General features: G+C 38.0%; 1 protein-coding gene across 1 annotated transcript in view; it reads left to right on the top strand.

Moving 5' to 3' along the window:
• Window positions 1-7,623: 7,623 nt before the first annotated feature.
• Window positions 7,624-24,845, top strand: part of LOC106870625 (uncharacterized) — a 168,046-nt gene continuing 150,824 nt past the window's right edge. The window contains exon 1 of the mRNA XM_014916758.3: window positions 7,624-8,356. The gene's annotated coding sequence lies outside the window, so the exon portion shown is untranslated. The remainder of the gene's footprint in view (window positions 8,357-24,845) is intronic.

The raw sequence follows: 24,845 nt of genomic DNA on the forward strand, positions 1-24,845 counted from the left end.
CCAATATTTTGCTCTCTCAAGTCCATACTTGTTGCAAAGTGTCCAATGGACAAGCCTGGCTATATTGTCGTGGCGTCTCTTATAGTCCTTCTGGGCTAGTGGCGTACATTGGCTGGTAATATGCCATACGGTTTCACCGTTTTGTCCACAGATTCTGCATTTATCACTCTCTGCTGTTGTCTATTCTGCTTTATCTTTGCAATCTTTCATCCTACACAAGCCCGACCTGGCATTTTTACACACCATGCTATGTTGTTTTCTTCTGCTCTAATGCTGTGTTCGCATCCAATAAGTCCTCTTCCCCGTCATTATCTTGCTTCATACAGTGTGTCTGTGTCACTTTTTGTGTGGAGTGACCCATATCTAGTTAGCAACTTCCTTGTCTTTCTTTCTAAGCTGTTTAGTTAGTCTACTGTCCATATGATTACCCCTGCTCCATATCTAAGGAGCGAAACCGCCCAGGTGTTGATAGCTTCGATCTTATTCCGTCCATTTAATTTCGACTTAAGGATCAGTCTCAATCTGCGCAAGTACTTCACCTTAAGTTTTTCTGTCATTTCTTTCTCCATCAATTTATCCATTTCCAAAATCCCCATGTACTTATAGCCCGTCTCTACTATCTGCTTCATAACCTCCCTCGACGGTATCGTTAGCCCGTCCATACATTTGATTTTGCCTTTCTTCAAGACTAACACACCACACTTTCTCAGTCCGAACTTGATTCTGATATCAGCAGTGAAGGTATATATCGTATGAACAAGAAAACTGGCTTGGGCTTCATCTTTACCATAAAATTTGAGATCATCCATGAATAACAAATGGTTGATTTTTTGTTGGCGGCTTTTGAATACATACCCAGCTTTTGCTTTCCTCAGAATCAGTGTTAGTGGTATCAAGCGCAGTACAAAGATCAGTGGGGACAGGCAGTTCCCTTGGAAGATGCCCTTCCTAATTTCTACTGTCCTTAAACTTCTTCCGTATGCTGTCAGATCTGTCCTCCAATTCGCCATACTTTTTCCAAGCAATCGCTCAACATTCGATGCAATACCAAATAGGTTCATACACTCCATAATCCAAGAATGTGGGATCATATCGTACGCCTTACGATAGTCGATCCATGACATGGCTAAGTTACTTTTTCTCCTCTTGCAGTCTCTAAGTACAGTTTTGTCTATCAGGAGTTGATCCTTGGTACCTCTGCCCTTACGCTTGCAACCCATCTTCTCATGTGGCAGGACTCCATTTTCTTCCAGATGTTCGTACATTGACTCTGCGAGTACTCCAGTCAATAACTTCCACATAAGTTGCAATCAGGATATCGACCTGTAATTGTTTACCGATGTTTTTCAGACACAGCACTATCCTACGCAATGTCAACCCCTCTGGTGCTACTTGGTTGGCATTCAATAAGGTGTTGAGTTGCGCAGCTACCAAATCTTTTTATCCAGTAGCCTTGAGCTCCATCTGGTCCGGGGCCTTCCAGTTGCTCATTTTTTGCTAATTTCCTTCACATCCCTAACTGAAATGACTAGTTCTGTCTGTTTGGCTTAGCTTATCCTTATATACAACATCCATCTCTCAGGTTTGAAAATGGAGACCGCATCATCGCTACATATGCTGATCTCTCTCTCTCTCTCTCTCTCTCTCTCTCTCTCTCTCTCTCTCTCTCTCTCTCTCTCTCTCTCTCTCTCTCTCTCTCTCTCTTTCTCTATCTATCTATCTCTCTGTCTATCTCTTTTTCCCCGTCTCTCTCTCTCTCTCTCTCTCTCTCTCTCTCTCTCTCTCTCTCTCTCTCTCTCTCTCTCTCCCACTTACACACATCCCAACAGGCTTATCACAAAATTCACCAGTCTCTCTCCTATAAACTCTCACACTTCCTCCTGCTTTGCTTTCAGTTATGTTCACTCTATCAACAGATTTTTACTCAGATGAATTGTTTGAGCTACTGGAATTATTTGAGAAACATTCACAAAGTCTTCATAGCAACACAGTATTTTTTCCTGTTATTCTGTATTCTTGACACTTCCATAATGTTCAGTTTATCTAAACATAAATATTGTTAGAAAACATTTGTTTTACCATCTACGGCAATGATGTTTATATTATCTTCACTGGAATTATTAAAGACAAAACAGTATTGTTTCTGTTTAATATCTTCTATGTCTTTCTAAACAGTCCGAATATTGTAAATCCATTTATACGTTAACAACTTTTTTCACGTCTTAATTATGGCAAATTAAGTGTTGAAATTTTGTATTGATATTTAATTGCTAACGATAATAGCATTCGTCATTCCACTTTAATCTTCAGCAGACATACTCATCAACAAGTAATCCAACTGGTAAACACCAAACGGTGCATTTCCTTCATGATCAGAGACCTCAGAAACATCCGCCGGTAGAATGTGACTGGAATCTATGAGTTTACTGCTATTAAGGAAATCGGATATTCTTGATTTCATCATGCTCCAGCCTCTGACTTTTCTACTTCACGGGTAATCACTATTCCTCGGAGCAGCTAGTCATGTGCGATCGTCACCCAAGCCTGCTCGACTCACTCTCCATTACACTCGTCACTCATATTCCTTTTTTTTTTTTTTTTTTTTGACACTCCACTGACATTTTGACAGCTCTTTCTTCCTCATGACGTCAGTCCCATAGCAAAGTAAATAAGAAAGTAAAACATGTTTGTATTTCTCCTGAAGCTTTTTTGTTGCAAGAAGACCATCAAGGAAGTTTATCCCACCAGTCACGCAAGAGATCTACAAAGGCCATGGCACACCACCACTTACTCTAACTTAAGCTACTACATATGTGCGCATGTAAATGCAAATGTGTGTGTTTGCGTGTGTGTATGCGAGTGTGTGCGTGTTTGTGTGCATCTGTGTCTGTGTGTATGTATATATGTATGTATGCATATATGTATGTATATATGTATGTATGTATGTAAGCATATATGTATGTATGTGTGTGTATGTACGTATTATGTATGTATGTATGTATGTATGTATGTATGTATGTATGTATGTATGTATGTATTATAAAGATAATGTGAGATAAGTGAGAGTAACTAGAAGGAAGATGCATTGTTGATCTGAGATGTGAATATGATCGATCTATATGCACGATATTTTTTTTTTTTGCGAAAACTGAAGCAACAGTTACCGACAAAAAAAAAAGAGAGAAAACTCTTACGTACTCGAAATCTGTTTATTTTTCAGCCGAATATGAGATAGTTGAGCAACAATTGAGAACAGGAATTATATAAGGAGCATGTTAAGAAAATGTATACAAACCATCTGCTTAATGATGTTTATGATGTTCAGATTAACAAATGAAATTATATTGTTGAATAACTGTTTTTCTTTTCTAGCTTCAGCAATGATGTCTGCTTTATCTTCACTTATATTTATTAATGACAGAATAACTGGCTCTGTATGATTTCTTCCATGTCTTTCTGTATTAGTCCGTGCAATGTAATTCTAGTCATACGTTGATAGCTTTCTCATGGTTTCATACTTTTATTTAAAATACTTTATTGCAAATTTGAAGATAAATATTTCGTGTTGAATCTGTATTAATAATTAATTACTAATGATAGCGGTTAATAATAATTATTTATAGAATTTTGAAATAGCAATTTTATAATAAAGCAGACTAATGAAAGTTAATGGACTTACTGCTCTAATGACTGCTATCTAATATGCGAATGCTTGAATGAGACGCTAAAAATCGAAGCCAAATCTTCTTGTAATGATATACTAAATTCTTGAACTGGCAGAATCGTTAGAGCGCCGGGCACAATGCTTAGGAGTATTTCATCCGTCTTTACGTTCTGAGTTCCAATTCAACCGAGGCCAACTTTGCCTTTCATTATTTCGGGGTCGATAAAATAAAGTACCAGTTGAGCACTGGGGGTTGATGTAATCGACTTACCCATTCCCCACAAAAAAATTGCTGGCCTTGTGCCAAAACTTAAAGCTATTATAACATTGTGGTACAACAAGTAATCTTATGGGATACAGCTCCACCAGTTTTGCAGAAACTATCCATGTAAGTATAAGAGACAGTTAAGAAAGTGACCGAAACCGTTCTTTCGTCCATGGCCCTTTACAACATCACGAAATCTACTAAAGAAGGAGTTCATATGCATCTGTACCAAATCTTTCTTCTTCTTCTTCTTCTTCTTCTTCTTCTTCTTCTTCTTCTTCTTCTTCTTCTTCTTCTTCTTCTTCTTCTTCTTCTTCTTCTCTTCCTCCTCCTTCTCCTCTTTCTCCTCCTCCTTCTTCTTCTTCAGAAGTCTTTCTCCCATTTCTTCTTTCTTTTATAGGAATCTTTCTCCTATAAACTCTCACAACTAACAACACTCTCTCCTGCTTTGCTTTTAGTTATGTTCACTGTATCTACAGATTTTTACTCAGAGATGAATTATTTGAGGTACCTGAAGCTACTGGAATTATTTGAAAAACATTCGCAAGGTTTTCACAGAAGTTTTTCGTGTTATTCAGTATTCCTGACACTTCCATAATGTTCAGTTTATCTAAACAGCAATGATGTCTATATTATCTTCACTGGAATTAAGTATTGTTTCTGTTTAATATCTACTATGTCTTTCTAAACAGTCCGAATATTATAAATCCAAAATGTTTCGAAAATGCTTATTTCCAATATCTACAATGCTGAGAAGCATCTAGAGTGGGTTTTAAGAATTGTTTTAATTCAGCCCGGATTTCGGATTGTTGGGTTTTTACAGCAGTGAAAGGTGTTGGTGAGTGCAGACACACCCATAATTACTAACCACTATGAACACCACCAATCCCCACGACGGTTAAAATCACTACCACTCATACCAACTGGTACTAAGTCATTATCACCATCACTACTACAGCCACAACCAACCACGATCAGCCACCACCAATACCATCATCACCACCACCAAGACCACCGTCACTGCAGCCAACACCTTCACAACATCTTCACCGCAGACTCTGTCAAACAGGCAAACCAACAAGGACACCTACACGTAGTCTTTCAATGTGCTAAAATAGCAACTAAATCTCTCTCACAATACATCCTACCACTTTGAAAAGGAAATGGACCATACTAGATGATATCTTACTATCTTACATCAGGCATGGTGGAGGCGCAATGGCCCAGTGGTTAGGGCACCAGACTCGCGGTCATAGGATCGTGGTTTCGATTCCCAGACCGGGCGTTGTGAGTGTTTATTGAGCTAAAACACCTAAGGCTCCATGAGGCTCCGACAGGGGATGGTGGCGAACCCTGCTGTACTCTTTCACCACAACTTTCTCTCACTCGTTCTTCCTGTTTCTGTTGTACCTGTATTTCAAAGGGGCCAGCCTTGTCACACTGTGTCACGCTGAATGTCGCTGAGAACTACGTTATGAGTACACGTGTCTGTGGAGTGCTCAGCCACTTGCACGTTAATTTCACGAGCAGGTTGTTCCGTTGATCGGATCGACTGGAACCCTCGACGTCGTAAGCGACGGAGTGCCAACAACATCAGGCATGGTCGATCGTTTTCGAGAAACAGGCCGCATAATACATAGTTCATTGTCAGGCGGCGGTGGTGGTGGTGGTGATGGTGGTGGTGGTGGTGGTGGTGGTGGTAGTGGTGGTGGTGGTGGTGGTGGTGGTCTTGCAACTGCCTTTGCTGTTGCAAGACCAACTGCCTTTGTTGTTGTTGTGTTGGTGGTGTTATCGAAAGTGATAGTGATGGTAATGGTGGCGGTTGTCATGTAGAGGTGGTGGTGGTGATGGCGGTGACGGTGCCGATGGCGATAGCGGTGGCTGCTGGGAGGTGGACGAGAAATCGTAGCGGTTCTTTTAGCCATAAGAGCAACGGTTGGAATGGGGGGGGGATAACAACAGTAACAACAACAATAACCAAAGGTAAGCAGCAGCAAAGGTGAGGTGAGTCAACAAAGACATCAACGACGATAACAAGAACAATATTTGTTTCAAATTTTGGCACAAGGCCAGTAATGTTCGGGGAGGGGAATAAGTCGAGGGGAATAATCGACCCCAGTCCTCCACTGGCACTTATCTTATCGATTCCGAAAGGATGAAAAGCAAAGTCAACCTCAGCGGAATATAGACTAGCAAGAAGAAGAAGAAGAAGAAGAAGAAGAAGAAGAAGAAGAAGAATGGGTTTCAAATTTTACCACAAGGGCAGCGATTTTGTGGGTGGGGATAAGTCACTTACATCAGCCCCAAAGCTCAACTGCTACTTATTTTACCAACCTCGAAAGGATAAAAGACAAAGTCGACCTCGGCAGAATTTGAACACAGAACGGACGAAACATTTTGCCCAGCATGATAACGATTCTTCCAGCTCGCCGCCTTATGGCAAGATCAATATTCTTTTCTACTCTAGGCACAAGGCCCGAAATTTTTGGGGGAAGGGGCTAGTAAATTAGATTGACCCCAGTACGCAACTGGTACTTAATTTATCGACCTCGACGGAATTTGAACTCAGAACATAAAGACAGACAAAATGCTGCAAAGCATTTTGCCTGGCATGGTAACAGTTCTACCAGCTCGCCGCCTTATGGCAAGATCAATGTTGATAAACAGATGAACCTGTTTCCAGTACAAAAATATTAAAAAGAAAGTCAACTGGTCACTTGTGGTGTCAGATAATCACTACAAGCTCAATGAAAATAGTACCTTCCTTGTCACTGCATTACTTCGCCGTCTTATTACTAAGTATTAAATTAACTCAGGTGCGGAGGGATTTCTTTCGTTTTCCTCCATTTACATCAGTGTGTGTGTATGTATGTATGTATGGATATATATACATACATATATATGTGTGTGTGTGTGGTGTGTGTGTGTGTGTGTGTGTGTGTGTGTGCGTGTGTGTGTGTGTGTGTATGTGTGTGTGTGTGTGTGTGTGTGTGTGTGTGTATATATATATATATATAGTAGGGGTAGATGTTATATAGGAAGAAGAGAAAGAAAGCAAATGTAAACTTTAAAGGAGATTTTATAAGTGAAGAAGTAAGAAAAAGGCAATGTGGAGAAATGAAAATAGAAAGAAATAGATATATTGTAAGGGGAAGGATAAAATGAAAACTGAGAAGCGGCGTGGGTGGGGAAAGAAAACAAATTATACTTAATAATTATGTCTTAAAACATATCTGTAAAAGCGGAGATTAAAATAACAGAACGAGAGAATTAGATATATAGAAAGTGAGGGGGGAGGGGGGAGGGGGGGAGGAGGGGGAGGAAGAGGAGGAAGAGGAGGAAGAGGAGGAGGAGAAGCTGCAGCAGCAACAACAACACAAGGAAAAGGAGAAGGAAGGGGAGGGAGAGGGAGAGAAGGAGAAGGAGTAGGAGGGAGAAGGAGAAAGAGTAGGAGGGAGAAGGAGAAAGAGTAGGAGGGAGAAGGAGAAAGAGTAGGAGGGAGAAGGAGAAAGAGTAGGAGGGAGAAGGAGAAAGAGTAGGAGGGAGAAGGAGAAAGAGTAGGAGGGAGAAGGAGAAAGAGTAGGAGCGAGAAGAAGGGGAGTAGAGGTGATAGTAAGTGGAAAGGGCGTGGGGGAGGAGACGAGAGAAAAACCGCGTGAAATTGATAGCAAGGGAAGGGAAAATAAAACCATTTGCGTGTGTGTTGTATGTGTGTGTGTCTGTATATATATATATATATGTGTGTGTGTGTGTGCATTTTTTTTATAAGTGTGTGTGTGTGTATACCCTATATTTGTATTTAAATGTGTGCGCGTGTGTGTAAATGAAAAGGGTATCTCTATGCACTATACACATACGCACACATATTCAGATAACAACCCTACATTGCACACGCGTACGTACAAACACACACGTACGTACACACACACACGTACGTACACACACACACGTACGTACACACACACGCGTACGTACACACACACGTACGTACACACATACCAAATTTGTCAATGGTTTGTAAACTAAAAATAAACATAAAACGAAATAAACAAACAAACATATAAATAAATAAAAGTTCTGACAGGTTCAGCGGACATACAAATCAGTCGTTCCTTTACGGCGGGGTGTTAGACGGGTGAGCGGGTACCGCAATTAACAATTCTTATTACACTTACAAGCATGTCAGCCAGTTGTGATTTGGAGTTGTTGCGTGAAGGCGCAAGAGGCAGAAATTAAGAAAGAAATTACATTTAATTTCTTTGTTGTTTGCTGCGATATTATAGACAATAAACAAATAAACGGATTTAGATATTAAATAACGCTGGAATATTAAATCGAAAGAAGAGAAATACGTTGTTTTATAAACGTATGAAAAGTGTGGATTTACAAATTAGCGTGATACAGAAAAGAAAAAAAATAAGTACTAGGTATGTATTTATTTGTCATTAGCTTTATTAGCTTTTTTTGTTTGTACTTTCTGTGAGATTTTTTTTCGTTTTCGTTTTATTTGTACATTGTCGTCCAGATCATGACAATCGATCGTGAATATCGAATGCTGTAATGAGTAATGATCAGACATAATCATGCACAGTTAGTTCGTTGACGTTATTCTGATCCTTCGAATACCGATGCACACATGCAGACATATCCAGCCGTGTGTGTGAGTGTGCGCGTGTGATACACACACACACACATAAATATACATATTTACAGATATAAATATATACACATATGAAAATATATGTATATACACACAAATATATACATATATATATATGTAGAGACATACAAACAAATATATGTATATACATACAAATATATATATATACATACATACACACATTCACACATACATATGTAAATATATTTGTATATATGCGTGTTTGTAAATTTGTGTGTGTATCTGGTATATATACATACATACATAGACATACATACGTGCATACATACGTACATACATACATACATACATACATACATACATACATACATATGTACGTACATACATACATATATATATATATATATATATATATATATATATATATATATATATATATAGGCGTAGGAGTGGCTGTGTGGTAAGTAGCTAGCTTACCAACCACATGGTCCCGGGTTCAGTCCCACTGCGCGGCATCCTGGGCAAGTGTCTTCTACTATAGCCTCGGGCCGACCAAAGCCTTGTGAGTGGATTTGGTAGACGGAAACTGAAAGAAGCCCGTCGTATATATGTATATATATATATATATGTATGTGTGTATGTTTGTATGTGTGTGTTTGTCCCCCCAACATCGCTTGACAACCGATGCTGGTGTGTTTATGTCCCCGTAACTTAGCGGTTCGGCAAAAGCGATCGATAGAATAAGTACTAGGCTTCTAAAGAATAAGTCCTGGGGTCGATTTGCTCGACTAAAAGGCGGTGCTCCAGCATGGCCACAGTCAAAAGACTGAAACAAGTAAAAGAGTATATATATATATATATGCGTACACACACATGCATGTAGATATATATTGGAGGGTCTGCATGCACTGGTATATGGTGTAGAATTATTACGATAAAGATATGTGTGCATTTAATAAGTATGAAAAAGTTTCCTTATAATTAAAACTCGAAATGAGTAGCATAATACAAATGCAGATTACAAGATGAAACTCTCTATACCACTGCAGATGCGTGTATATATATATATATATATATATACATTTGTGTGTGTGTGTGTAGAGAGAGAGAGAGAGAGAAAGCTAAATATATATGTGTGTGTGTGTGTGTGTGTGTGTGTGTGTGTGTGTGTGTGTGTGTTTTTTTTGTGTGTGTGTGTGTGTGTATTCGTATATACATGCTCACACTGACACACAAATACGCACAGACGGCACATGGATCTCTTGTCTGTATGTATACGTTGTCTAGGTAAATATTTACAATATATGTGTGCTGGGTGCTAGTAAGTTTTATGTCAAATAACCAGAGGATATTTTGAGATAACGCTTCAAACTTATTTGCCCTGTCCTAAATTATTTTACATTATTTTCATTTTTCCGTTTGGTTTATCATCTTCTCGCTAGTTTCATTTCTCATTTCACTAATTCACGTTTATTTTATGCATTTTTTTTTTTTTACTAAATACTTTTAAGATCTCACTTGTATGCTTGAATTTGTGTAAGTAAGGTTTTGGCATGCAGTAAGTACTATCTCGAGATCTAGGACTCATTCATAAGTTACATGGTTTTCATGACGTATAAGTAACTGAGAGCAAAACACAGCCCTTCAACGTGACCCAAGTCAATCACAGGGTTATTCATTTGCAGCTGAGTGGACTGGAACAACGAGAAATGAAGTATTTTACTTCAGTGGTTCTCAACCAGGGTCCATATGGCTCTTGGTTCGGGTGGAGGAATCCATACAAGATTTTCTATTAAAATTTATTGGTTACAATTCCACAAACTCTCTCTTTTACTCTTTTACTTGTTTCAGTCATTTAACTGCGGCCATGCTGGAGCACCGCCTTTCGTCGAGAAAATCGACCCTAGGACTTATTCTTTGGAAGCCTAGTACTTATTCTATCGGTCTTTTTTGCCGAACCGCTAAGTTAAGGGGACGTAAACATACCAGCATCGGTTGTCAAGCGATGTTGGGGGGACAAACACAAACATATACAAGCACATACATATATACATATATACATATATACGACGGGCTTCTTTCAGTTTCCGTCTACCAAATCCACTCACAAAGCTTTGGTCGGCCCGAGGCTATAGTAGAAGACACTTGCCCAAGGTGCCACGCAGTGGGACTGAACCCGGAACCATTTGGTTAGTAAGCAAACTACTTACCACACAGCCACTCCTGCACCTAGTTCCACAATTCTTAAATACAATTCCTAATCATATTTGATTATAAAAATATAATGTGATTTTTTAAAATCTCGAATGGCTAGAAAGGTGCATCTGAGCAAAATAGGAATCAAAGGCATCCATACGTAAAATGATGATTGAGAAACACTCTTTAGTTCGATCTTTCGGTCGTGACTGCAACACCCTGATCACTAAGCCACACGCCTTCACGGTTTGAAATGTGTGTGTGTGTGTGTGTGTGTGTGTGTGTGTGTGTGTGTGTGTGTGTGTGTGTGTGTGTCAACCATAAGGACACACAAAGGCGCCTACCTGCTATATATATTATTTTTTTTATATATATATATATATATATATATATATATATATTATTTTTTTACTTGTTTCAGTCATTTGACTGCGCCCATGCTAAGGCACCACCTTCGGAGATCTTTTGTCGAATGAATAGACACCAGTAGATTGTTTTGAGCCTGGTATTTATTCTATCGGTACCTTTAGCCGATCCGCTATGCTGCAGGGACATAAACACACTAACATCGATTGTGAAGCGGTGGTGGGAGACAAACACACACACACACACACACACACACACACACACACACACACACATAAGGCTTTGATTAGCCCGAGGTTATAAAAGTCACTTGCCCAAGGTGCCATGCAGTGGAGCTGAACACGGAACGACGTGGTTGGGAAGCAAGCTTCTTACCTTACAGCCACTGTATTTGATCTGTTATTTTACCTTCTGTAGTTAGGGCAGCAGACTCGTGGTCATAGGATCGCGGTTTGGATTCCCAGACCGGGCGTTTTGAGTGTTCATTGAGCGAAAACACCTAAAGCTCCACGAGGCTCTGGCAGGGGGGGGTTGTGGCGAACCCTGCTGTACTCTTTCACCACAACTTTCTCTCACTCTTTCTTCCTGTTTCTGTCGTACCTTTATTTCAAAGGGTCAGCCTTGTCACACTCTGTGTCACGCTGAATATCCCCGAGAACTACGTTAAGGGCACACGTGTCTGTGGAGTGCTCAGCCACCTGCACGTTAATTTCACGAGCAGGCTGTTCCGTTGATCGGATCAACTGGAACCCTCGTCGTCGTAACCGACGGAGTGCCAACAGCATTTTACCTTCTGAGTTCAAATGGCACTTTGCTTTTGAATCCTCCTGGGCTCGATAAAATAAAGTATAAGAGCAGGATAGTGTATTCGAAGAATGGTTAGAGCTTCGGGCAAAATGCCTTCTGATATGCGCTTCACTTCTTAACGATGTGATTCCCCAAACCGTTCTTATTCTTGCTATTCATTAGAACAATAATGATTGAGTGGAAAAGGTTAACATGCTGCTTGATCAACACAGCTAAAAGGACCTTGCCAGCCAAGCCTGCATTCTAGACAGGAACTTTCGAGCTACAAGTGATTGGTCAAGCGTGATTGTAGTGTGGTGGGGAGACCTTAAAATTAAATTTCTATCGGTATGTGCAGCTGCTAGTGCGTGTTTGTATGAGCGTGTGTGTGTACATGTGTGTATGTGTGTGCGTGTATGTGTGTGCGTGTGTGTGTGTGTGCGTGTATGTGTGTGTGTGTGTGTGTGAACGTACGCTGATGTATACTGTTGTTATTATTTTTGAATCATGAGCACGCCGGGCAAAATACTTTGTGGTATTTCGTCCGTCCTTACGTTCTGAGTTCAAATTCTGCCGAGGTCGACTTACCCTTTTGTCCTTTCGAATTCGATAAAATAAGTACCATTTACGCACTGGGTTCGATGTAAACGACTAGTTCCCTCCCCAAAATTGCTGGCCTTATGCCTTTGGTAGATTATTTATGAATCGTTAGCATGCCGGATAAAATGTTTCGCGGCATTTCGTCCGTCTTTATGTTCTGAGTTCAAATTCCGCGGAGGTTAACTTTGCCTTTCATCATTTCGGCATCGATAAAATAAGTACCAGTCGAGAACTAGGGAGCAAGGGTCAATGCAATCGACTCACCTCCTCTCCTTAAATTGTTGGCCTCGCGCCAAAATTTGAAACCATTATTTTGACAAATTCGTTGGAACGTCAGGAAAATATTTAGCGATTTTTCTTCCGACACCTTACATTCTAATCCAAACCCTGCTGAAGTCATCTTTACCTTTAATCATTCTGGTATCGATAAAATAAGCACCAGTCTAGTATTGGAGTCGATGGTATCGACTACTGCTCCTCCCCTCAAAACTACTGGGCCTGTATCTAAATCAGAAAGCATTACTTTGGCAAAGTCGTTAGGGCGCCAGGAAAATGCTTTGCAGTCTTTCTTCCAGCTCTTTGCATTCTAGTTCAAATACTGCCGAGGCTAGCTTTGCCTTTCATTCCTCTAAGGGACGATAAAATAAAGTACCAGTTAAGTACTGGAGTCGAGGTAATCGATTAAACTCCCCTCAAAATTACTGACTTTGCGATTAAATTGCAGACTAATAGGCTGGTGGATTGACAGAATCGTTAGCACACCGGAGAAAATACCTTACGGTGTTTCTCCAGTTCTTTGTACTCTGGGTTCGAAACCCAACCGGGGTCAGCTTCGTCTTTCATCCCTTTGGGGGTCGATAAACTAAATTACAAGTCAAGTATTGGAGTCAATGTAACTAGCTAACCCCTTCTTCTCAACTATTGCTGACTTTATACCTAAATTTTTTTTAAATAATTTAGCAAAATCATTAGAACGTCGATATAACTACCTTTACCGATGCCCCAAATTTTTTGGCCCTATACCTATGTTCGAAATCATTATTTCACTGTCGGGGAGCCATAACCAGACAGATTTCTATTCAGAGACGTTCCAACCATGACCATTTCGAGTTTCTAGTGCTTTTTCTACGACCGTAATATTTAGTCTGTCTTTTCCATTATAAAGACAGTATGTAGATTTCATTACAATCAACCGTTTAAAGGCCTCCTTTTTTATTGTTGTTGTTATTGCTCCTATCGCTGTTTCGCTCTAGGCCAGTCTTGATTAATCAAATCTACCATCTAAGGCTGTTACTGTGACTGCCTTGTGTTTTCTTTTATTTTCCTTTAGCAGTGACTTGGACCACATTATAATCAACATGACTATCATCTCTTTTTCCTGTACAGATAAAACTTTGCAACGCTTTGACGTTCTAAGGGAAATGTTGCGATCTTGATCACTTATACGCTATGGAAACTAAGGACCAGCCCTTTGAGTTCTGGGACTGGAGACGGTAAATCAAGGTTTGATGATGACAAAACCTAAGCTGACATTATCGGTCTCATTTATATAGTGAGAGAGGATTCATTACTGTTTCTAAAAATATCAGGGGTTCACATAGTGGCTCCCTAATTTATGTAGTCAATTGGTGGAAACTAAAGCTTCAAACAAACACACTATTACTTCGATTAAATATATAAATGAACTCCATGCCGTGTCTTAAATATTCTGTTTTCATTTTCACAAATCATAATAATGTATATTGTTTAATCTTCTATTCTCAAATGGGAAATATGGCTCCGACGATCCGACGCCATTCAGACCAAGTCTTTAACAACTTTTTATAATTTACATGTAAGATTCATTTCTCTCGGCTTGTATACAAGTGATCGTCTACGCAAAGTGATCTTTGACTATCCAGGCTTTTACTTTCCAGGTGGTGTCTATTTTCATACTACCTTTGATAACCTGTCCCACTGGATGTTGACTACGCGGTCTTGCATATAGAGCCGCCGGCATTTTAATTTAAGTACTATACTATTACAACCATTTACCAGAATACAGCTCCACACATACACACATACAGTCACAGACATATATATATGTATATATATATATATATATATATATGCGTGTGTGTGTGTGTGTGTGTGTGTGTGAATACGCACACACATATTTGTATATGAATACATATATACATATATATATATATGTATATACATATATATGTATGTAAATATATATATGTATGTATATATATATATATATATATATATATATATATATATATATATATATATATATATATATATATATATATATATATATATATATATATATATATATAATTATAAAATCTGGTAATTAATCACATATTAATTAATATTGATTAATTATCAGGAGGCCAGCACATCTAAAGAATCAAAGAGATTCAGAAATATTATCTGCAATCTCAGGGGATTAAGGTACATTTTTAAAAAATAACGTTGACCACTAACGTGGACAATTAATGTGCTAGAAATAGATCACATCTTGTGTCTATTAAGACCTAAATTGTTCTCAACATGAAATATAGCAGCAATCCAAAACGTAAGCGGGCAAGACATTTAAAATCACCTAAAAAAACATCATTAAACAGGTACCGGTTTCGGATTTAACAAATCTTACCGATTGTCCATTCCTCTTCAGCCTGATTTGTAATGTAACCGCAATCATCAGAATCGTATACAGAGTTGCCCACCGCCATGGGTGCGCGTGTATATGGTTCTGCTAATTACAGCTTAATGGTAAAATTCAAAAGTCTTCGTTTTGGCGCGCTAATTCCAGGAATATATCTGCAGAAAATATTTACTGCGTCGTATATATTCAGTATGAGAAAATGGGTAATGGGTAGGCTGAAGAGGAATGGACAATCGGTAAGATTTGTTAAATCCGAAACCGGTACCTGTTTAATGGTGTTTTTTTAGGTGATTTTAAATGTCTTGCCCGCTTACGTTTTGGATTGCTGCTATATTTCATGTTGAGAACAATTTAGGTCTTAATAGACACAAGATGTGATCTATTTCTAGCACATTAATTGTCCACGTTAGTGGTCAACGTTATTTTTTTTTAATGTATATATATATATATATATATATATATATATATATATATATATATATATATATATATGTCATATACAGGAGACCACTTCGGTCACGAATGAGCATGAGATTGCACCTAGAAAGTTGCCCTCCGAGGCACAAGTCCGGGCAAGGTTGTTTATGGAAGACTAGCAGTCGCTCATGCATACCAGCCTCCCCGATCCACGCCACCGATGTTATCCAAGAGAAAGGCAAAGGCTGATACAGCTTGGCACCAGTGACGTCGCAACGCATTTCTACAGCTGATTGAACTGGATCAGCGTGAAATTACGTGTCTTGGTCAAGAACACAACACGCAGCCCGGTCCGGTATTCGAACTCACAAACTAACGGTCGTAAGTTCGTCGCTCTAACTACTGAGCCATATATGGATACATGTATATGTATATATGAATACATATATATATGTGTATGTATGTGTATATATATGAATATATATATGTTCTATAATTAAGAGATGAGGAATTATGTACATTATTTAGATTATTTACATTTGACGGATATTTGTCATCATCTTGTTTGTTGTTAACACGTTTCGGCTGATATACTCTCAAGCCTTCATCAGGTGTCTTGGGGAAATTTCGAACCTGGGTTCTATTTCCTAAGGTATTTGTGGATGTCATTATTATTATATGGATGTTGAAGATAAGACAGACAGAGTAAAAAGATGGCTGTGGATGACTAAAATTGGTTTAAAACCGGAAACGAAGGCTCTAATCTGTGCTGCGCAAGTACTCCACCTTAAATTTTTCTGTCATTTCTTTCTCCATCAATTTAACCATTTCCAAAGTCCCTAAGTACTTATAGCTCGTCTCTTCTATCGGCTTCATAACCTCCCCCGACGGTATCGTTAGCCCGTCTATACATTTCATTTTGCCTCTCTTTAAGACTAACACACCACACTTTCTCAATCCGAAATCGATTCTGACAGCAGCACTGAAGGTATATATCGTATGAACGAGGGAACTGACTTGGGTTTCATGTTTACCATAAAGTTTGAATTATTATTTTTATTATTATTATTATTATTATTATTATTATTATTATTATTATTATTATTATTATTATTATTATTATTATCATTATTATTATTATTATTATTATTATTATTATTATTATTATTGCTATTCAGGTTAAGAGCGCGGGCTACTAAACCCAAGATTCCGAGTTCGATTCCAGGTAGTGACCTGTATAATAATAATAATGATAATAATGATAATAATAATAATAATAATAATAATCATAATAATAATAATAATAATAATAATAATAATAATAATAATAATAACAGCGAAAAATACCTTTGGAATGAGAACCCAGGTTCGAAATTTTCCCAAGACACCTGATGAAGGGTGGAGGGCATATCAGCCGAAACGTTGTGTTAACAACAAACAAGATGAGGACAAATATCCGTCAAATGTAAATAATGTATAGACACGTGTACATTTAACGTAGTTCTCGAGGAGATTCAGCGCTACAGAGAGCGTAACGAGGATGGCCCTTTGAAATACAGGAACAACAGAAACAGGAAGAAAGAGTGACAGAATGTTGTGAAAGAGTACAGCAGGGTTCGCCACCACCCCGTGCCAGAGCCTCGTTGAGCTTTAGGCGTTTTCACTCAATAAACATTATCAACGCCCGATCTAGCAATCGAAACTGGAACCCTACGACCGCGTGTCTGCTGCCCTAACCACTTGGCCATTGCGCCTCCACATGAATATAAATATATATATATATATATATATGAATATGTATATGAATATATAATAATAATGATAATAATAATAATAATAATAATAATAATAATATAAACAAGGTGGCACCAATTATCATAAAATACATAGAGCACTCAATGAACAAATGGCAGACAGTGCTACAGCTCCAAACAAAAGAGGGACTTGTGAAAACGAAAGCCATCCCCATTAGAAGAGGAATATTCCAGGGAGACACGCTCTCTCCACTCCTGTTCTGCCTGGCACTCACACCTTTAACAGAATTGCTAAATAGAACTGGATGCGGTTACAAATGCTATGGAAAAACAGTCAGCCACCTTCTATATATGGATGACCTAAAATTATATGCAAAAAACGACAAAGAGCTAGAAACACTACTACAGACAGTACACGGCTTTACCAAGGAAATAGAAATGAAATTCGGATTAGAAAAATGTGCCAAAGCAACCCTGAAAAGAGGAAAATTAGTTAAAAGTAGCAATATAACACTAGATAAAGCCAATGAAATAAGAGAACTAGACGAAAGCCAACCATATAAGTATTTAGGAGTCAATGAACTAGATAGGATACAACATACACAAATGAAAGAAAAAATAAAGAAAGAGTACTATAGACGAGTTAGATCAATACTAAAAACAGAGCTCAATGCTAAAAACAAGATAATGGGTATCAACACTTTAGCTGTCCCAGTTATAAGCTACAGCTACAACATCCTTAACTGGACACTAAACGAACTATGTAAAATAGACAGGAAAACAAGAAAAATAATGACAGGATATAGGATGCACCACCCAAAATCTGACATAGAAAGGCTATATATACAACGCACAGAAGGTGGCAGGGGTCTTATACAGCTAGAAAACTATTATAAAATAACCACCATAGGACTGCAAAAATACCTACTCCAGAAGCAAGGGAAACTAATACAAATAGCCACAAAACACAAGCAAAACAAAAAACTGTTTTCAGTATTTAAGGAAGCTGACAAATACAAACAAGAAATCAATCTACCTAACAAATACGAAGAAGAAGAAGAAGAAGAAGAAGAAGAAGAAGAAGAAGAAGAAGAAACAACAAAAGCTATAAAACAAATGAAATCCAAACTAAAACTAGAACAGCAACGGACCATGATAAAACGATGGCAAGAAAAGCCCCTACATGGTAAATACTGGGCTAAACTAAATGCGAAAGAAATAGACAGAGAAAAATCCCAGCAATGGCTGAGAAGCTCAGGACTCAAAGCAGAGACTGAAGGATTTTTAATTGCTGCACAAGACCAAAGCCTCCCCACCAGAAATTACCAAAAACACATTATGAAAAGAAATATAACAAGTAACTGTAGAATATGTAGAGATCGACAAGAAACAATAAATCATATTATCTCTGGCTGCCCAGTCCTGGCTAAGAAGGAATATATTCACAGACACGACAGAGCTGGGACCTATATACACTGGAAGCTATGCCAACATTATGGAATAGCAACAGAAAAAAGATGGTATAAACACACGCCAGAAAAGGTCACAGAAAACGAGAAAGCAACCATACTCTGGGATATGCCAATACACACAGATAGAGAAATTAAGGCAAATAGACCAGATATAGTTGTCAAAGATCATGAAGGAAAAAAATGCCTTCTAATTGATGTTTCAATACCAACAGATGACAACGTTTCTCTAAAAGAAATGGAAAAACTTTCAAAATACAAAGACCTGGAAATAGAGATAACTCGAATGTGGAATCTAAAAACAGAAACAATTCCTATCATAGTAGGTGCCTTAGGTATAATAAAAAAATATTCAGACAAATACATAACAAAGACACCAGGACTTACAAATATATATAACATACAGAAAATTGCACTACTGGGTACTGCACACATTCTACGCAAAAACACTTTCAATACAGTAAACATAAGAGCACCACAGCAAACCACAGCACATACCCAAGGCGCACAGAGCTGCGCTCGGTAGTGAAGTGAAAGCACGTTATAAAAATAAAAATAAAACTACTGAATAATAATAATACAAATGATATATGAGCATATGCATATATACATACATATATCTACATACCTACATCTATATGTATATATACATACATATCCGGGTACAGGACGTCAAAAAAACGGACAAAAAAGGAATGGGAACATAAACAAAGCACAAAAAAAGGGATTTTTAACGGAAAACAGAATGAACACATAAGACAAGCCACTTATGGAACTTTTCCTTCATCAGCTGCCTCTATTCTAAACTAGGCGTTTCGAAGATGAGGCAGAACGCGCTCTTAGAATAGCTCTTCCCACGAAGTGGATTAACCTGCTAAGCGGAGGATTCCAAAGTAGCAAACAAAAACCAAGACAGGGAAAATTAAACAGTGAAAGCAACGTTAAAGGCCGTTAAGCCAGACGAGAGGAGATACTGAACGCTGTGATGTGACGAACTTGAACGGAGAGAGATAGCAGTTCATCTTGCCTTTATGCTGGCCGAAGGGAGAAAGGAAGAGGTGATTACAAGTCACGTGTGATCAACGAGGAGTGGTAGAGAGAGGAAAAGGGAGGAAGTGGAACAAAGGTGAGCGACGAGAGACAGGGAGGAGGAGTAAGAGAGAGATATGTATAGCAGTGAAGGGGAGAAGCAAGGACAACAGAAGGAAGCAGAACGAGAGGGGGAGATAGGTAAGAAGAAAGATATATAGATAGATAGATAGATAGATAGATAGATAGATAGATAGATAGATAGATAGATAGATAGATAGATAGACAGAATGCGCGTCAGAAATATAAGGTTAAAACTTACAAATGGACCCGTAGTGTTCGATAATATAATAATACAAATGATATATGAGCATATGCATGTATACATGCATATATGTACATACCTACATCTACATATATATATATATATATATATATATATATATATATATATATATATATATATATATATATATATACTAACTGGTGTACCCGGTAATTCCCGGGGGTACAGATGTTCTGTTTAAACGTCTTATACCTCCGATTTAAGAAAGCAATTGCCACAAAAGGTGTATTTTCCGTCGCAAAAAAGTACGAAAATCTGTCAGCTAGAGGAAGAAGAGAATGCTGGAAGTTGGCGAGAAAGTACTGAGACTCGTGGCATTTTAAAGGTGAACTTTATGAAGACTAATTTATTGAAGGTATTATATAAATGTAGTATACAAAATTGCAAGCCTTCGTTCCTCCAAATTTATTTCCTTTCCAACTACAGTAGGCAACTTGATGTGCTGTTCGGCGTTTTTCCACCACCTGCAAACACTGACGCTGACAATTTTAACAACAGCTATATTCGCAGTTTCAAATACGCCTTGCAAACAGCCCCTTCACCAAACTTCACCATTGTCATCGATGCTGACAAAAGACTTCTGGGGAGCACGCACGCCGTTATAACGCTCCGTCGTGCAATGAATTGGCTGTACTTCTCCATGGTGAACAGCACAATAAGCGAGACATACTTATTTATAGCCGTGACAGTCGTCTTCAACTAGAGCTGATACAGTACGTGCGTGTCTTAAGTCATCCACATTGTGGCCCCTGGTGAAGACTCTCAAACTTAACTCTAACATGCGTGCTCATATGCGAGGTGACATAGCATCAGCAGAATTTTCAAACACCCTCCTTGCACTTGGCGAAGGCAAAACTTCCTGCGATGAAAAGAGTAATGTTGCCATCGATTCACTTTGTACTATTGTTAATACGCCTTCTGATCTCACGGATGCAGTGTTCCCAGATCTCCAGGCAAATTATCAGAATATGGATTGGATTGGCCAAAGGGCTATTCTGGCCCCGAAGAATAAAACTATAAACCATATTAATTATCAAATGCTAAAACTCATTCCTAGGGATTGCTATATATATAAGTCTATCGATAGAACTCATTCGAAATTTGGTTCCGCCGAAACAATGCAATGGGACACGTTTGATCGTTAAGTTCTTTTCTCCCGATCTAATTGAGGCCACAATAATCACAGGGTGCGGTGGAGGCAACGTTGTGCTCATACCGAGGATGCATCTTTTCCCATCAGGAGCAGGCCTACCTTTCACATTTCGGAGGTTGCAGTTTCCAGTCAGGCCATGCTTCGCAATGTCAATTAACAAAGCACAAGGGCAAACGCTGTCTGTCGCGAGAATACATTTGGGGGCGCCGTCTTTCTCTCATAGTCAGTTTTACGTTGGCTGCTCGCCAAGGAAAAACAAAATGCATTGTGTACAAGGTGGTTTTATAGGATTACTTCGCTTCCTAATTTTATAACTTTTTCTAATTTTTTTCTAATTTTTGTCTTTTCGTCAGTAATTTCTAAGTAGGTGTAGGTTAATATTCATTGCAGTTCACTTGACACTTCCAACCATCAGCTGTAAAAAGGCTGATTCTCGCGGCGTTACAAAGCTTCATTACAAGTCAGACCCTGCTCAAAAATCAGCTGTTCTTCCTCACCAACCCCCATTCGGCGGGCATCGGAGGACCATGGACACGTTACTATTTCACTTCCGTACGACTCTCAAACAGTCAACAATGCTTTTATGACAACATTTACATTTTTAGGCGGTTCCCTGCAATTACTTCACACTTCACCAACACCTGACCTCCGCTCAGCTCTATTTCCCTCCCTTCGTCAGCACAGCAGCCTCATCTTCTACATCCGACGTACATGAAATATCTCCCCCTTCCATCTCCTCTCTCAACATTACAGTTTACATCAGCGGCAACAGGATCGCAACATACAATTTGAAAACCAAGCAATATATCGTTTTATACAACAAATGTAATCATAACGACGATCAATGAAACAAATGGATGAAAATAATTACATGAAGTAACTATCTCTTACACACCATTACAATTTACATCAAATAACAAAACTTCAAAAGTCGATAAAACTAAATACATACATCCTCTCTCTCACCATTATATTCTACACCATTACATTTTACATCAAATGCAAAATATTCAAAAGTATCAGGTCATTTTACACAACATCTCCATGACAGAGGTGTTGTGATTCATCTATTCAGCACCACTACACTCTTGCCGGTCTGACATATAGTGAGTAGATACTATTGTTGTATATTTTCAAACTTACCCGTATTTACTTACCCATGATTAATCCCCCTCTTTCCTCCACAGAGCATGAAGTTTTGTAACAGCACGTCCGCTGCCGTTGGTGGAAAAGGAACACGCCGTATTCACCTGCAAACGTTTTACACACCCTTCCAGGACTACCTACCAAATTGTTACAATTGTGAGAACGATAACAGCCTTTTCAGGGCCACTTCACATTCTATTGTTAACCCTTCTCAGAGTGTTGCAATGCTCTTTGCAGGGCTTTCTATCCAATTGCAAATCGATTGGCTGGGCGTTAAGTTATATCAATCTTTGCCTCAATAATCATAATTGAGCAGAATCATTAACAGTACTTTAAAGCAATTCAGCCCCGAGCAACGCCGGGCACTTCTGCTAGTCTTCTATATAAATGAAGCTATATCTTTTAATTTACTGCTTTTTTTCACAAGAACTGAGAAGATACATAGCGGAATTGTTATTTTAACGAGTTGTATCTCTTTATCATCCGACGAGATACGTCTGCACCGTCGGATGCTCCTGAACCAGTTGTTAAGTATCCCATCCGTGAGGGATCGATGCTACATGTGCCGAAACAATTGCGGTGATTAATAAAAACTTATTTTCGTATTTTCCATCTTCCGTCTCTCATTAACCATATATATATATATATATATATATATATATATATATATATATATATATATATATATATATATATATATATATATATATATATATATACATATACATATATATATATATATATATATATATATATATATATATATATATATATATATATATATATATATATATATATATATATATATATATATATATATATATATATATACATATATATTTCCATTGCTTCATCAATAAGGACTAGCTCCAGTTCTACCGATGAGGCAACGGAAATTACCGAAACTGATTTCAGTATAAGGAACTCTCGAACGGCGTTTTCGGACGATTATAGCCCCTGTCTGTACAAAATTATGTCTTGACTACAGCATTAGCGTATTTTAGCCCTTAATTCTAGCAATGCATGTTTCTAAGTCAATTATAGTAATAACTATAGTTTTCCTTTTTTACACAAACTGGCAAACTGGTGTATATTTTAATCTTATGTATACACATTAGCGATTCGCTAAATCATCCATAGATTTCTATGATGAAAGCATATATACCGACAGAGAAGTAAGTCCAAAATCTGCCGAAGTAGAGCCAGTTCTTACTGATGAAGCAACAGAAATTGTCAAAACTGAATTCAGTATAAAGAATTCTCCAATGGCGTTTTTATGTACAGAATTATATGCGTTGACTATAGCATTAGAGCATTTTAGCTCTTATTTCTAACAATGTTTGTGTTTCGAACACCTAAGTCGCATTTAGTGACAACGATACACACACACACACACACACACACACACACACACACACACACACACACACACACATATATATATATATATAAACACACACATACACGCACCCATACACACACACACACACGCACACACATGCACATGTTGAGCGCAACTTGATTTCGAGCAATACCATCGCTTGATGGTTACATAAACATGAGCAGCACAGATATGGCTTTTTGACCCTACTAAAGACATGCACTCTTTTTCAAAGTTGTGGCAATGATGTGCACCTTTTGTAACGTCGCACATACAAACATACATACACATATAGATACATATACATATATATACGTTATAATCAGAGTAGCATAGTAAATATTAAACATAATAGCGTCACGCGGAATAAAAAGAGAACTCAAATAAAAGATAACACTAAGAATTTAAAAGTCGCTGAAAGCGAAACAATCCAGTTTAACGTAGTTAATAATGCCGAATCGAATAAAAATTCAGCTAGAAGTAGTACAAAGATAACGTTATCTTAAGGAGTAAATACTAATAAAGAACTTGGTTGAAATGAATTTGATTCTATCATGAATGATCAAATTAAAACTAAATCTGAGAGAAATATAAAAATCTTTGCAATTGTTCTAAACGGGAATCCTGTAATGTGAAAAATAAGCATAAGCCTAAAAATGTAATATATAAATGTAAGGTTACATCTGAGGGTAATGAATGCTTTTACATCGATATGACATCATTAATTTACAAGAGGAGACTGGAAAATCATTTTAGTTCACTTAGAGATAAAAATAATAGATTGCAAACGGTTCTTAGCAAATTAATCTGATCTGTTAAAGACAGAAACAAAGATAATATTATCAATTGGGAATTAATTTGTACTGCAAACCCTTACAAACCTGGAACTAAAACATGTGACCTAGTGTTTAGAAGAATTCTACCAGATTGTTACATCCAAATGTAATGTAATAAATTCTAGATAAGAAGCTTTGCGATGCTTGCACATGAGGA

The sequence above is a fragment of the Octopus bimaculoides genome, chromosome 2 (genome assembly GCF_046866305.1).
Source record: "Octopus bimaculoides isolate indiv1 chromosome 2, ASM4686630v1, whole genome shotgun sequence".
Classification (NCBI taxonomy): domain Eukaryota; kingdom Metazoa; phylum Mollusca; class Cephalopoda; order Octopoda; family Octopodidae; genus Octopus; species Octopus bimaculoides.